Source organism: Hevea brasiliensis, chromosome 3 (genome assembly GCF_030052815.1).
Source record: "Hevea brasiliensis isolate MT/VB/25A 57/8 chromosome 3, ASM3005281v1, whole genome shotgun sequence".
Lineage (NCBI taxonomy): Eukaryota > Viridiplantae > Streptophyta > Magnoliopsida > Malpighiales > Euphorbiaceae > Hevea > Hevea brasiliensis.
In genome coordinates this window covers 96,407,182-96,418,691 of record NC_079495.1, presented here as the reverse complement: position 1 = coordinate 96,418,691, position 11,510 = coordinate 96,407,182, and positions in this window count along the sequence as shown.

Below are 11,510 nucleotides of genomic sequence, written 5' to 3'. Positions count from 1 at the left end.
ACAAATCCACAGAAAGTGCTGCGGTTACACAAGGCATTATACGGCTTAAAACAAGCACCTAGGGCCTGGAACACCAAGTTAGATCATAGCTTAAAGTCATTTAGTTTTCATAAATGTCCTTTTGAGCATGCTCTTTATATGAAGAAGGAAGAGGATGACGTTACTGTTGTGGGAGTTTATGTCGACGACTTAATTCTCACCGGCTCAAATGGAAAACATATTGAAAGATTTAAACAAGAGATGATGAGGATGTTCGAGATGAGTGACTTGGGGCTGCTGAGTTATTATCTTGGGATTGAGGTAAAACAAACTCCAGATTGTATATCCCTTTGTCAAGCAAGTTATGCGAGCAAGATTCTTGAAAAAACAGGGATGCTTAATTGCAACAGCAGCCGTGTTCCAATGGAGCCGAAATGTAAGCTAAAAAAACAAGATGGTGAACCATTTGTTGATGCCACTGAGTATAGAAGAATTGTCGGCAGCTTGAGGTACTTGGTAAACACACGTCCTGATCTTGCGTACTCCGTTGGTGTTGTCAGCCGATACATGGACACACCAACGGTGACACATATGAGTGCTGTGAAACAGATACTGAGGTATGTGAGAGGCACTATTGGAATGGGAATTGTCTACAAAAAGAATCAAGAAAAAGAAGAACTTGTAGGCTTTAGTGATAGTGACCTTGCAGGAGATACGGATGACAGGAAGAGTACTTCAGGGATTATATTTTTCTTTGGAGAAAGCCCGATCACATGGGTCTCACACAAGCAAAGAATTGTTGCGTTATCTTCTTGTGAAGCTGAGTACATAGCAGCAACAGGTGGAGCTTGTCAAGGGATATGGCTCAAAAAGATAATTGCAGAATTGAGAGGTGATGATAAAGTCAAACCAGTGTTGAAGGTTGACAACAAATCAGCCATATCACTAGCCTATAATCCGGTTTTTCACGATAGAAGTAAGCATTTTGACACAAGAATTCATTTTATTCGTGATTGTGTTCAACGTGGAGATATACAGCTTGAATATGTCAAGATCAAGTACAAAGTTCTTGATTTGTTAACAAAGCCGTTAGCACGGCAGAGGTTCAATGAGCTGAGAGATAGAATTGGTGTTAAACAAGTTTAAGGGGGTGATTGTAGTAGTTAAACTTGTTTTAAATTTGTTTTATTTATTTTTTCTTATTATTGCTTGGTCAATAGTTAGTGCCTATTTCGTAGGAGTAATTGCTGTTTGTGCAGATATGGAGCAAATCTGTTACAAGAGATTACTGCTAAGTTTTTTCTATATATTGCTGTGTATTTTAGAGGTTAAATATGAAGTTAGAAACTTTTTCCTCTATTCTGTTGTGTTGGTCTCGATTTCTGCTGTTTCTTTTTTGTTCAGTCTGATATTCTAACAATCTCACCTTTTGGTATCTTATTCTCCAAAAGTCAAAAGCGCTCATAGTGAAAATTGACATATAGCTGCCTCTTTGGACCCTTTTTTTTTTTTTAAATCTGATCTTTGGACCTATCATGTGACAACGTGTTTTGCTTGATTGGAAAATAGAATACAAACATGTTGAAAAAACAGAACAACTTTTTCAGAAAAAAAAAAAAAAAAGGTTTTCAAGCACAGAAACATGAGCAGCTCTTACCTTAGAAATAAAGGGTGAAAAGATTTGACTTTTCTTCGGAATTACTTGACAAGTTCTAAAATGTATTGATATATCAACGTATCAAATCATTTAGTTTGGCGTTTTCTCATGAGTGTGTCAAAAAATTATTTGCATAGTTTTTTTAGCTTTCTCATGTATAAATAGATTGCAAATATACCTAAAATGCTAGAATCTCAAAAATTGAATTAAAGTACGCTTAAACTTTTAATCAAACAATTATGCATTGAAAATAAAAAATAAAATTTTCTAAAGATTTCTTGATATTGACCTACCATTAATATGTGTTTTGACGTATGGGGGCTTGATGTGTCTTATCAATTGTTAAAATTATAAAATTTAAATACTTAAATATATAAAAATAAATTATTTTTAGTAAAAATAATAATATATTAAAGTGTGGGGTAAATTATAGGGATTTGAGACAGGGAGAAGATCTCTTTATCTTCAATCCACATAATATCAAAGTCGAGGCTAGATTAAAGAGAACTAATCGAGCTTAAACCGAGTCGGAACGGGTTCGAAAACTTTTTCCATCCCTACTATCCTTTTATTAATTGATCTCTTTCTGGTCCATTGATCTCCACTGGCCAATCATGTCCATCATCATTTGCAATAACATAACCATTACAGCAAAAGTTAATTAAGAGGACATACTTTCATCTGGATCAAGAAGCTTTGTACTGATAAACATTAGTATTTGAAGCAAGAATTTCTTAGGCTACTACTTCTATGTTGTCATCTACATGGTTCTCATATGGGACAAAACTACATGGTTTTAATTAGTTTTGTGCTTTTTCTTTAAACAAAACTATTTGGTTTAATTTTTTTAAATAATATTATGTAATTTTTAACCAAAAAATCTTTAAAAAAATTAGTTTAATTAATGAAATATTTGACTTCTGATATAAATTAATTATAAAGATAAAATAAAAATAAATGTTGTCATAAGAAAATTAAAAATAATGACAAAGATAAAAATTATATTGTAAACTTCAATCTAGATAATAAAGTGCCTAAATAATCAAATGGATTATGAGGATAAAATATACACAAATAAAACTTAAAACAAAGAGAAAATATACTGCAAATAAATAAAAAAAATTACAAAAAAATAAAATGAATAAAATAAATTATTTTAGATCAGATGCCCTAGCTAATTATCCATGTTAATGTCGTTACAATTAAAAAGATGAATTCATAAAAACTTATTATAAAACATTTATCTATCTATAATCTGTGTAAATGTGGGAAGGGGGAATATTGGCTTTTCCAAAGATGCCATTCATTTTTTTGAATTAATTATAATTATATTTTTATTATTTAAATTAATTTTAGTATTTGTGTAAATTTAAAATTCTTAATACTACTTATATTTAACTTTAATTAAATATAAAATTTCATCAGAAGTAATTAACTAAAATAAGAAATTTTATCTTTTGTAATTTTGATTTAAGTATTTCTAAATTTGAAAAAAATTTTGAGAATTAATGTTGTGATTAGGATGATGGTGAATTGCGAATTTGGGATGTACTTCAGTATCGAACAATGATCACTACAAAATAAAAATGAATTAGCAACCGACCGAATTGGCTACTAATCTATTAAAATCAGTTGCCAATCGATTTAACAACTGATATAGTCGGTTGTAATGATGCAGTTGCAAAATCGATTAATAATCGACTGATAAATTGATTGTTATTGACAACTAATTTAGTAACTAAAAATCGGTTGTAAATAGTAATTGATAATCAAATTGGTTGCTAAATTAATTTATTTAAAAAAAATAAAATCTTTGTCAAAAGAATATCGTTTGCTACTATTATCAACCGAAATCCATTGCTAATAGCAACGGATACATAATCGGTTATAAAAATTCAGCGTCTTTAATTTTGTAATTTTGTAATCATTTTGTAAATCAATCGCTATTTACTACAGCTCATCAAATTCTGGTCTAGATCATTTTTGGCAAGACACATGGAAGCTACAACTACCAAAATCTCAGTTTTCATTTGGAAATTAATGAGGGAGCATCTTCCTTGCAATGAACTTTTGAATATGAAAATGTCACATGTGCCAAAAGAATGTTCTATTTATAGTGAGATTGAATCGTTGAAACATCTTTTTTTCCTATGTCCAAAAGCAGTCAAAGTCTGGATTCATTATTTAGTATGGTTGGGATCGGATTAACTATGAGGGTCATCTGTTAAAGACTTATGGTCGAAAATTTGCTCCTATGCTAGAAAACACGAAAATGGTGGTGATCTGGTTCATATGTTGTGTTTCATATTATGCCAAATATGGAAGGGGCAAAATCTTGGTTCGTACTCCTCAAGTATACAGATCGTTCAAGCAGTAAAAAAAAAAGATATCATTCCACAGGGGTTTATTGTTTGAGTACAAAACTATAAAAGTTACGATTATTTCAATAAGGTGTGTCAAAAAGTAAAGTAAAAAATGCAAGAATTTAAATTAGAAAAATAAGAAAATTATAATAAAATAAGCAATTAAATTTCTAAACACTATATTAATTTATTAAAATTTCAGCAAGTAAATAAAGATTTAATTAATTAATGGCAAAGTTAATTCCAGAGTTGAGGTTCATAAAGTAAACTTCATTGGGATTTGGATAGGCAAAACCAAATTTAAGGGGAATACAAATTTGAAGAAAGTTGATTCTAATTCCCTTTAATTTCTCTTTCAAGCAAACTAAAGTTTATTTTAAAAGAAATTAAAGTCCATTCTCATACGATATTTAATTACCCAAAACCTCCTCTTAACCCACTATTTATTTTTAACACTAGGTGATTAGTTCATTATTTTGATTATCTATCATAAATTTGCACCTCTTGGTCCTTTAATCTAAGATTAAGAACAAAACCCAAAGGGTATCAATAATGGGTATTTAAATAAGCACACATGATAAGAATCAAAACTTATATACATTAAAATCTGGTTAAAACTAGTTCAAATCCACAAGTAAAACTTAAATAATTATGCCTACTCTGAAATCTTAATTATCTACTCACTCATGTTTGTATTTACAAGTAGAAAATATGAAATAAAGTAAGAAAACATGAAAATAAGACTGAAAATAAGACTAAAAATAAAAGAACTCAGAAGAAGAAAAAATCAAATCTCTGGGGAACAACAGCTGGAGATATCACTTTACAGGTGGCCTTCCTCTAAAGATGTCGTTCTGCACAAATTTCCCTAAGAAGATTTTCTCTCTCTTTCTCCTTATGGTAAAAATGAGAATATGATGCTTATATATCCCCTAAAGTTTTGCCCTAAAATTAGTCTCTAAAGAGATAAAGACAAAAGGTGTAAAAGATGTAAAAAGAGAAAATTCTTCCATGTTAGCAAATCTGCTAGCTTCATCTAATGTGCCTTATGTTGAAATTAGTTATTTTCAACATGCCTCTCATTGGTTCAGAAGAGAAGCTTTTAGGTTCTGCACGACTAGCTATACAAGGCATGTCAAAGTCCTTGAAACTTTCAGCGAGTTTGGTTCCAAAAATTCTATCTATACGACCCAGTGTTGAATCTACATGCCTCGTGTTGATTTCTGCTGACTGAATCTTGACTTCACACGCCCTTCAACATGGGGAATATTAAGGCCTTTGAAAATCTTTACCAGTCTTCTTCCTTAGGCAAATATTCTTTGTTTTTCTTACCACTTTAAGCTTTCAAAATTCCTTTCATATGTACCTTTTTACCTTTAAATCATATTGAAACCTATAAAAAATATCAAAAATCCAAAAATCAAATATAATGAAACTAAAATTAACAAATTAACTAAAATAAGATAAAAATCATAAAATACTAAATTAAAAGGGCAAAATAGATGCAAAACTACCCTAAAATACCTATATAAAATTATTTTATCAAATATCTTTATCTTTCAACAATAGAGGGCAATCCTTAATGAGATCATTGGACTAGTAATTAGGCATTTTGATGAGTACAACCAAGTGAATCAATCTTTTCGAATGAATTCTGCATCTCCACTCTCACATGGCTCTCAGTTCACCTTGCCTCCAAGGGATAAAATAAAAATCACGCTTGATGGAGCTACAAAAAACATAGAAATTTGGGTGTAGTGCAGCCATAGCAAGGGATCATGTTGGCAATCTATGTGGTTGGTCTCTTAGAAGATATCAAAGGGATTCTAGACCCTTTGTGTTGGAAAGTCTAGCATGTAGAGAGGCTTTACAGTTAGCTGTGTCTAAAAATTTCAAGCAAGTGATCTTTGAAGGAGACTCCAAAATAGTTATCTCAGCTCTACGATGAGGGTTAGTCCCATTGGAAATTTCCAACATCTTGCAAGACATAATCAACCTTACTCAAGCTCTACAGGAGGTATCTTTCTCCTTTATTAGAAGACAATGCAATATGGCTACAAATAGCCTTGCCTCTAAAGCACTGAGAGATGAGTCTTTCTTTGTTAATCCTCTTACCCAATGCTCTTTTCCAATATCTGAAATGCCTGTTTAAGGTTATCAATGAATTCTTACCATTTAAGGGGGAAAAAAAAGGATAAGGCTGAGATAAACTACAGTTTGTTAAGGGTAAGTACAAAATAAATCTTACAAAGTATATTCGTAACAAGTTTAACTTGTCTTAACAGTCCACACCTATTTTTATCCATTATCTATTTACTTCTTCTTATATTTATCTACTAACTATCCATATTTATCTATTCATTTATTGTAACGCCCTCACTTTAGGTAGTTCGTACATTATACTGTTCTGATGACTAATGTCTGTTCGAACAATCAGGATGAATGGAACTACACTTAAACTAGAGTGAGGAGATAAGAATTGATTCAATAAAGACCAAGTGAAATTAAGGAAAAATAAAAGAAATGAAATGCAAATAGGTTAAAGGAGCCGAGGTTCCAACGATGGGTAACTCTAACGGGAAGCGACTGTGAATACAGTTGCCAACCTTAGACTTGTGGGGAACCCTATGAGATAAATATTTGGGATTTAATTGAAGGATTAATGAGGATTAATGACAATCAAAATGTCAAGGGAATGCAAGAAAATTTATGCTAATCGGTAAAGACAATTATAACTCGATGAACACAATGAAGGGCATTTTGGTCATTTCACCCTCAGTGTTGAGTCTTGATCTAAATGTCAATAAAAAAGAGTGAGAACAAAACATTTAAAATAAATTAAAATTATGAATTTGTGTAATGGAGAAGGGAAAGGAAAAAAAAGAAAAATGAAATTGAATTATGACATAAGTCTTACCACAAGATGACCTAAGCATGATTTTAGCATGATGACAAAATGACATCATTAAAAATTTACTTTAATTACATTAGGATAAATATATATACATAAGACAAATTACATTAATTAAAAACCTCATCTTCTTCCTTGAAGACCCCTTGGCCGAACCACCATATGCAAACTCCTTCCACCATTTTCAAGCTTCAAAGCTTGATTTTCCATGTCAATCCACCACAAAACTCCTAAGTCCCTTCACTAAAAATTGATTCTAAACCTTGGGGAAGCTATTGGCAGCCAAGAAAGAGGGATAAATTGAAGTTCTAGCAAGTCAAGATTGGTCACAAGTGAGGTTAGTGCAAATTTCTAGCTTCCCTCTTCTTAAGTTCTTTAAACTAGGTTGAGGTATGCTAGAATTGATTAAAATTTGAAGGAACTGATGCACAATTGAAAGCCTAAAATTTCGGTCAACAAGGATGGTGGGATGGATTGATGTGTTTGATGGCTTTAAGCTTATTTATGTGTGTTGATGGATGTATACAAATGATTTGTAATGAAAGTTTAAGTGAATTGCGTGGTGTTGCATGAGTTGAGAATTTTGATAGTTAAGGTTTTAACCCAAAATTTAGGGTTTTGTGAATTGATGTCTAATTGACATTGTTGAGACCATTTATTGACTATTTGAAGTGCAATGAATGTGATTGAAGTTTGGTAGGTGGGTGGAATTAAGAGTGGAAGTGCTGAATTTCTGTGCAAGGAATTCTGGACCTTGAGTCCAATGTGGTTATGTGGCCATAAGTAGAGCCGCATTGCTCCAATTGGTGTGAGACTAATTGAAGATGAAACTTAGGATATAAAGCCACATTTTTCATGTAGAAACCCTACCCAGAAACTGAACCTAACATGACCTAAAATTGGCTTGAATCCGGGTAACCACCTGCTGGACCTAGAAAAATGATCATATAAATAGTAAATGTTCAAATGGGCATAACTCACTTCAGGAAGGTCAGAATGACCTGATTCTTGAACCATACATAGGAGCACATTTTTTATGAAGAACATAGAGCCCAATTCTGACTCTAACCTAATCAATTTGCTAAAACAATTTAGGTCAACAATTCTGACCAGAACCAAAACTGACCTGAAATTCTGGACTTTGACCTGTCCGATCAGTTTTGGTAAAAATACCATAACTTAGTCCACAAAACTGCAAATGAAGTGAATCCAAAGCCATAATCTTCATAATACCTAGAACTAAAATTTTGGCGTTTTGACCAAAATCCAAAACCTAATGCAACTTGGACAATTTGCTAGGACAATTCAGTAGTCCAAATCCTGAAATTGAACTAAATAGCCACTTGACCCCAGAACAGTATTTATATCATATCTCCTACTGGGAAACTCCAATTGAGATGAGCCAAACTGTTCTGGAAACTTACAAAATAGGACTCCAACTTTGATTTAGGAACTTTCCTCAAATTTTGAGTGCAAGAACCCTAAAATGAGAATCAAAGACACTAACCTGAACCTGAAATCCTGAAGGCACAGGGTTCAGGAGTCTAGGTCAGTTAATTGGCCATAACTCACACTACATAACCTAAAAATTGTGATTCTTGAACCTAAGTGACCCTAATACATAGGGTAACAACTCATATGAATTAGGCCTAAAAATGACTGTAGCATGCCCAAATGACTAGGACTCCAGAATCTACTTGGTTCTGGAATCATAAAGGGTCAATGGACCAGTCTTGGAAAATTGACCATAACTTGAGTTTTAAAACTCCAAATGACATGATTCAAAAAGAAACAAAGATAAGACATAGAGGAATAACTTTCATGAAGGAAGTGTAGCCAAACAGTGGCTACATCTTGACCAATTAGCTAGGTAAATTTAAGAAACCATTTCTGGACCTAAAGAAAGGTTAAGAAAATAACTTGTTATATGGTATGGAATTAACCTATATGATTTGCTAAACATGAAAGTGACATAAATATATACATGAGACCTATATTTCCATTACAAATGTAATGAATCGTACCAATGAATAGTACTAATGAATAGTAACCTTGAATATTGCATAAAATAACATAATGCTATCAAATTTGCCAAAAGTATACCTAGACTTATGTATATAGTTTGGATCAATTGGTATACCAATTAGGAATTACAGATAGCAGTACTACCTACATGAGCGATCATTGGTAGACAATATATGTCTAATATGGTTGTTCTATAGGCGTTATGCTTGCCCGTTGGTCATTGTGCCTAATATGATTTCTAGCTTTATGCCTGCCCACTAGCCTTATGTCTGACATGACAAATGTATACATGATAGACATATGGATGTCTAACTAATATACTCCTGTGTATCCAGTCTTTATAATCTGTCATAGGTTATTTGGGCACAGATATAAGTAATAAACTTTAAAATTAAATAATTACATGAAGAGATCCTAGTAAACTAATATGCTCCTATGGAGCAACCAAAATTATGAAACGACTCATAAATAACAGAAACACACATTGTAATGATTCTACACATCAGAATATGAATTATTATTTATTTAAGTTATTTCCATTTACTTTATGCAACACTAAGCAATTCGCTTAGCACGTTGGTTTACCACAAGTAGGTATTGGAGACCACCATCAGCAGCAGCAGCTACAGTAGTGCCCACATAGGGATTTGATCAGATCTGCCATAGTGTATGTGTCACCTCAGCAGTCTATTTTTGGTAGGCTCATGTGTATTTAGATTTTGTATTTTGATCATTATACATAAGTGAGTAATGTAATTAAATTTTGAGATTGTATACTAAATTGTAAATATTGCACATCATTTTATATAAATGAAATAAAATATATTTACTTGAAATTTATATGAGCAATGATGATATGATGTGATATATGGAAAAATCAGATGGATATGAAATTGTTTTAACAGGTGAATAGTGGAACCCGCCAAACGCTAATAAAACAGAGGAGACTCTGTTCGGGTCTTCACAAAAATAAATTGTGATGAAAAAAAAATTTAACACATGGGATAATATGAATAAATAGAATTTAAATTAATAATGTACATGACAAGACAATATAGGATGCTCTGGCACCGAATGTGGTACGCCTTGCTCGACTACATTGCAGATCAGGTAAGGGGCATCACATTTAGTGGTATAAGAGCAAAGGTTTAGGCGATCCTAGACCTAGATAGACAGAAAAAGATAGTGTGCATAACATGCATGGACCTTTATTTAGGAGTCAAGGTGACACTAATGCAGATTTGTTCTCTTGTCTATTTTATAAGATCGATGGAGTCTGATCCCTCAGAGCACGTGTCTCTTAGACCTATAAAGGAGGAGGTAGAGAGTCATGCGCCCGCATCTGCTCATAGTCTAAAGTGAAATAGGAGAGTAGAGTCATCACATAGTGCTGTGGGTAGAGCACAGTATGCTTTTCTAGAGCAGATGACTCAAATGGTCCGCCAGGTTACCGGAGCCATACCTCAGCCACAGCCACCACCACCACCTCCACAGCCACAACCAGTGCAGAGGTCCCCTCTGAGAAACTGCGACAGTATAGGGCAGTCAATTTTAAGGGCAAGAAGGAGGATGACCTAGCAACTATAGAGCACTGGCTGGAGAGGACAGAAAGGGTGCTGCAGCAGTTACATTGCACCCCAGAGTAACAGTTGGAGTGCGCTCTATCACTACTACAGGAGGACGCCTACCAGTGGTGGATTGTGGTGTCCAGAGTTATGTAGTCAGTGACAATCACTTGGGATTTTTTTCTAGCTAAGTTCAGAAAGCAGTATATCAGTCATGTGTACCTGGAGGCCAGAAGGAGAGAATTTCTGGCATTGAAACAGGGGCAGCTCACAGTCTCTAAGTATGAGTGAGAGTTCATGAGACTCAACAGATATGCCTAGGAAATGATGCCTATGGAGGCAGACAAATGCCATAAGTTTGAGGATGGTCTAAACTACAATATCAGACTTCATGTTACTTCACACCAGTATACAGATTTCTCTCGGCTTGTGGCATCCGCCCTTAATGTGGAGAAAGTCAGAGGTGATGAGCAGTCCAGGAGGAACAAACAACACAAGAGGGGTTCTAGACAGGGCCAGTCTAGTACATCTGCTATTGATAGTAAGAGGCCTAGGGAGTCTCAGGACCAGACCCAGGGCCGAGGCTAGAGGCAGAGATCCCAGTTTGCTCCAAGAAGAGGAGCTCAGTCTGGTGTATCAGTTGGTAGTTCTATGGGTACTACAATACAGGGATCAGCCCTAGTGCCATTATGTACACACTGTGGGAGGAACCACTGAGAAAAGTGCAGATTGTTGACTGAAGGATGCTTCAGATGTGGATCCATAGATCATTTCTTAAGAGATTATCCACAGAGGAGTGCTCCCACTGCTCCACCACAGACTGAGAAGTCTACCCAGGCAACATAGAGGGATAGAAGACTTGCAAGGCCTGATATAGCTAGTACATCACAGAGACCTACTTCAGAGACTATTGAGAGGCAGGAGGCCAGAGTAGCACCCCATGCTTATGCTATGAGAGCTTGGGAGGAGCCAGATCCGGTAGACGTCATTCGGGGTACTTTTTCTCTTTA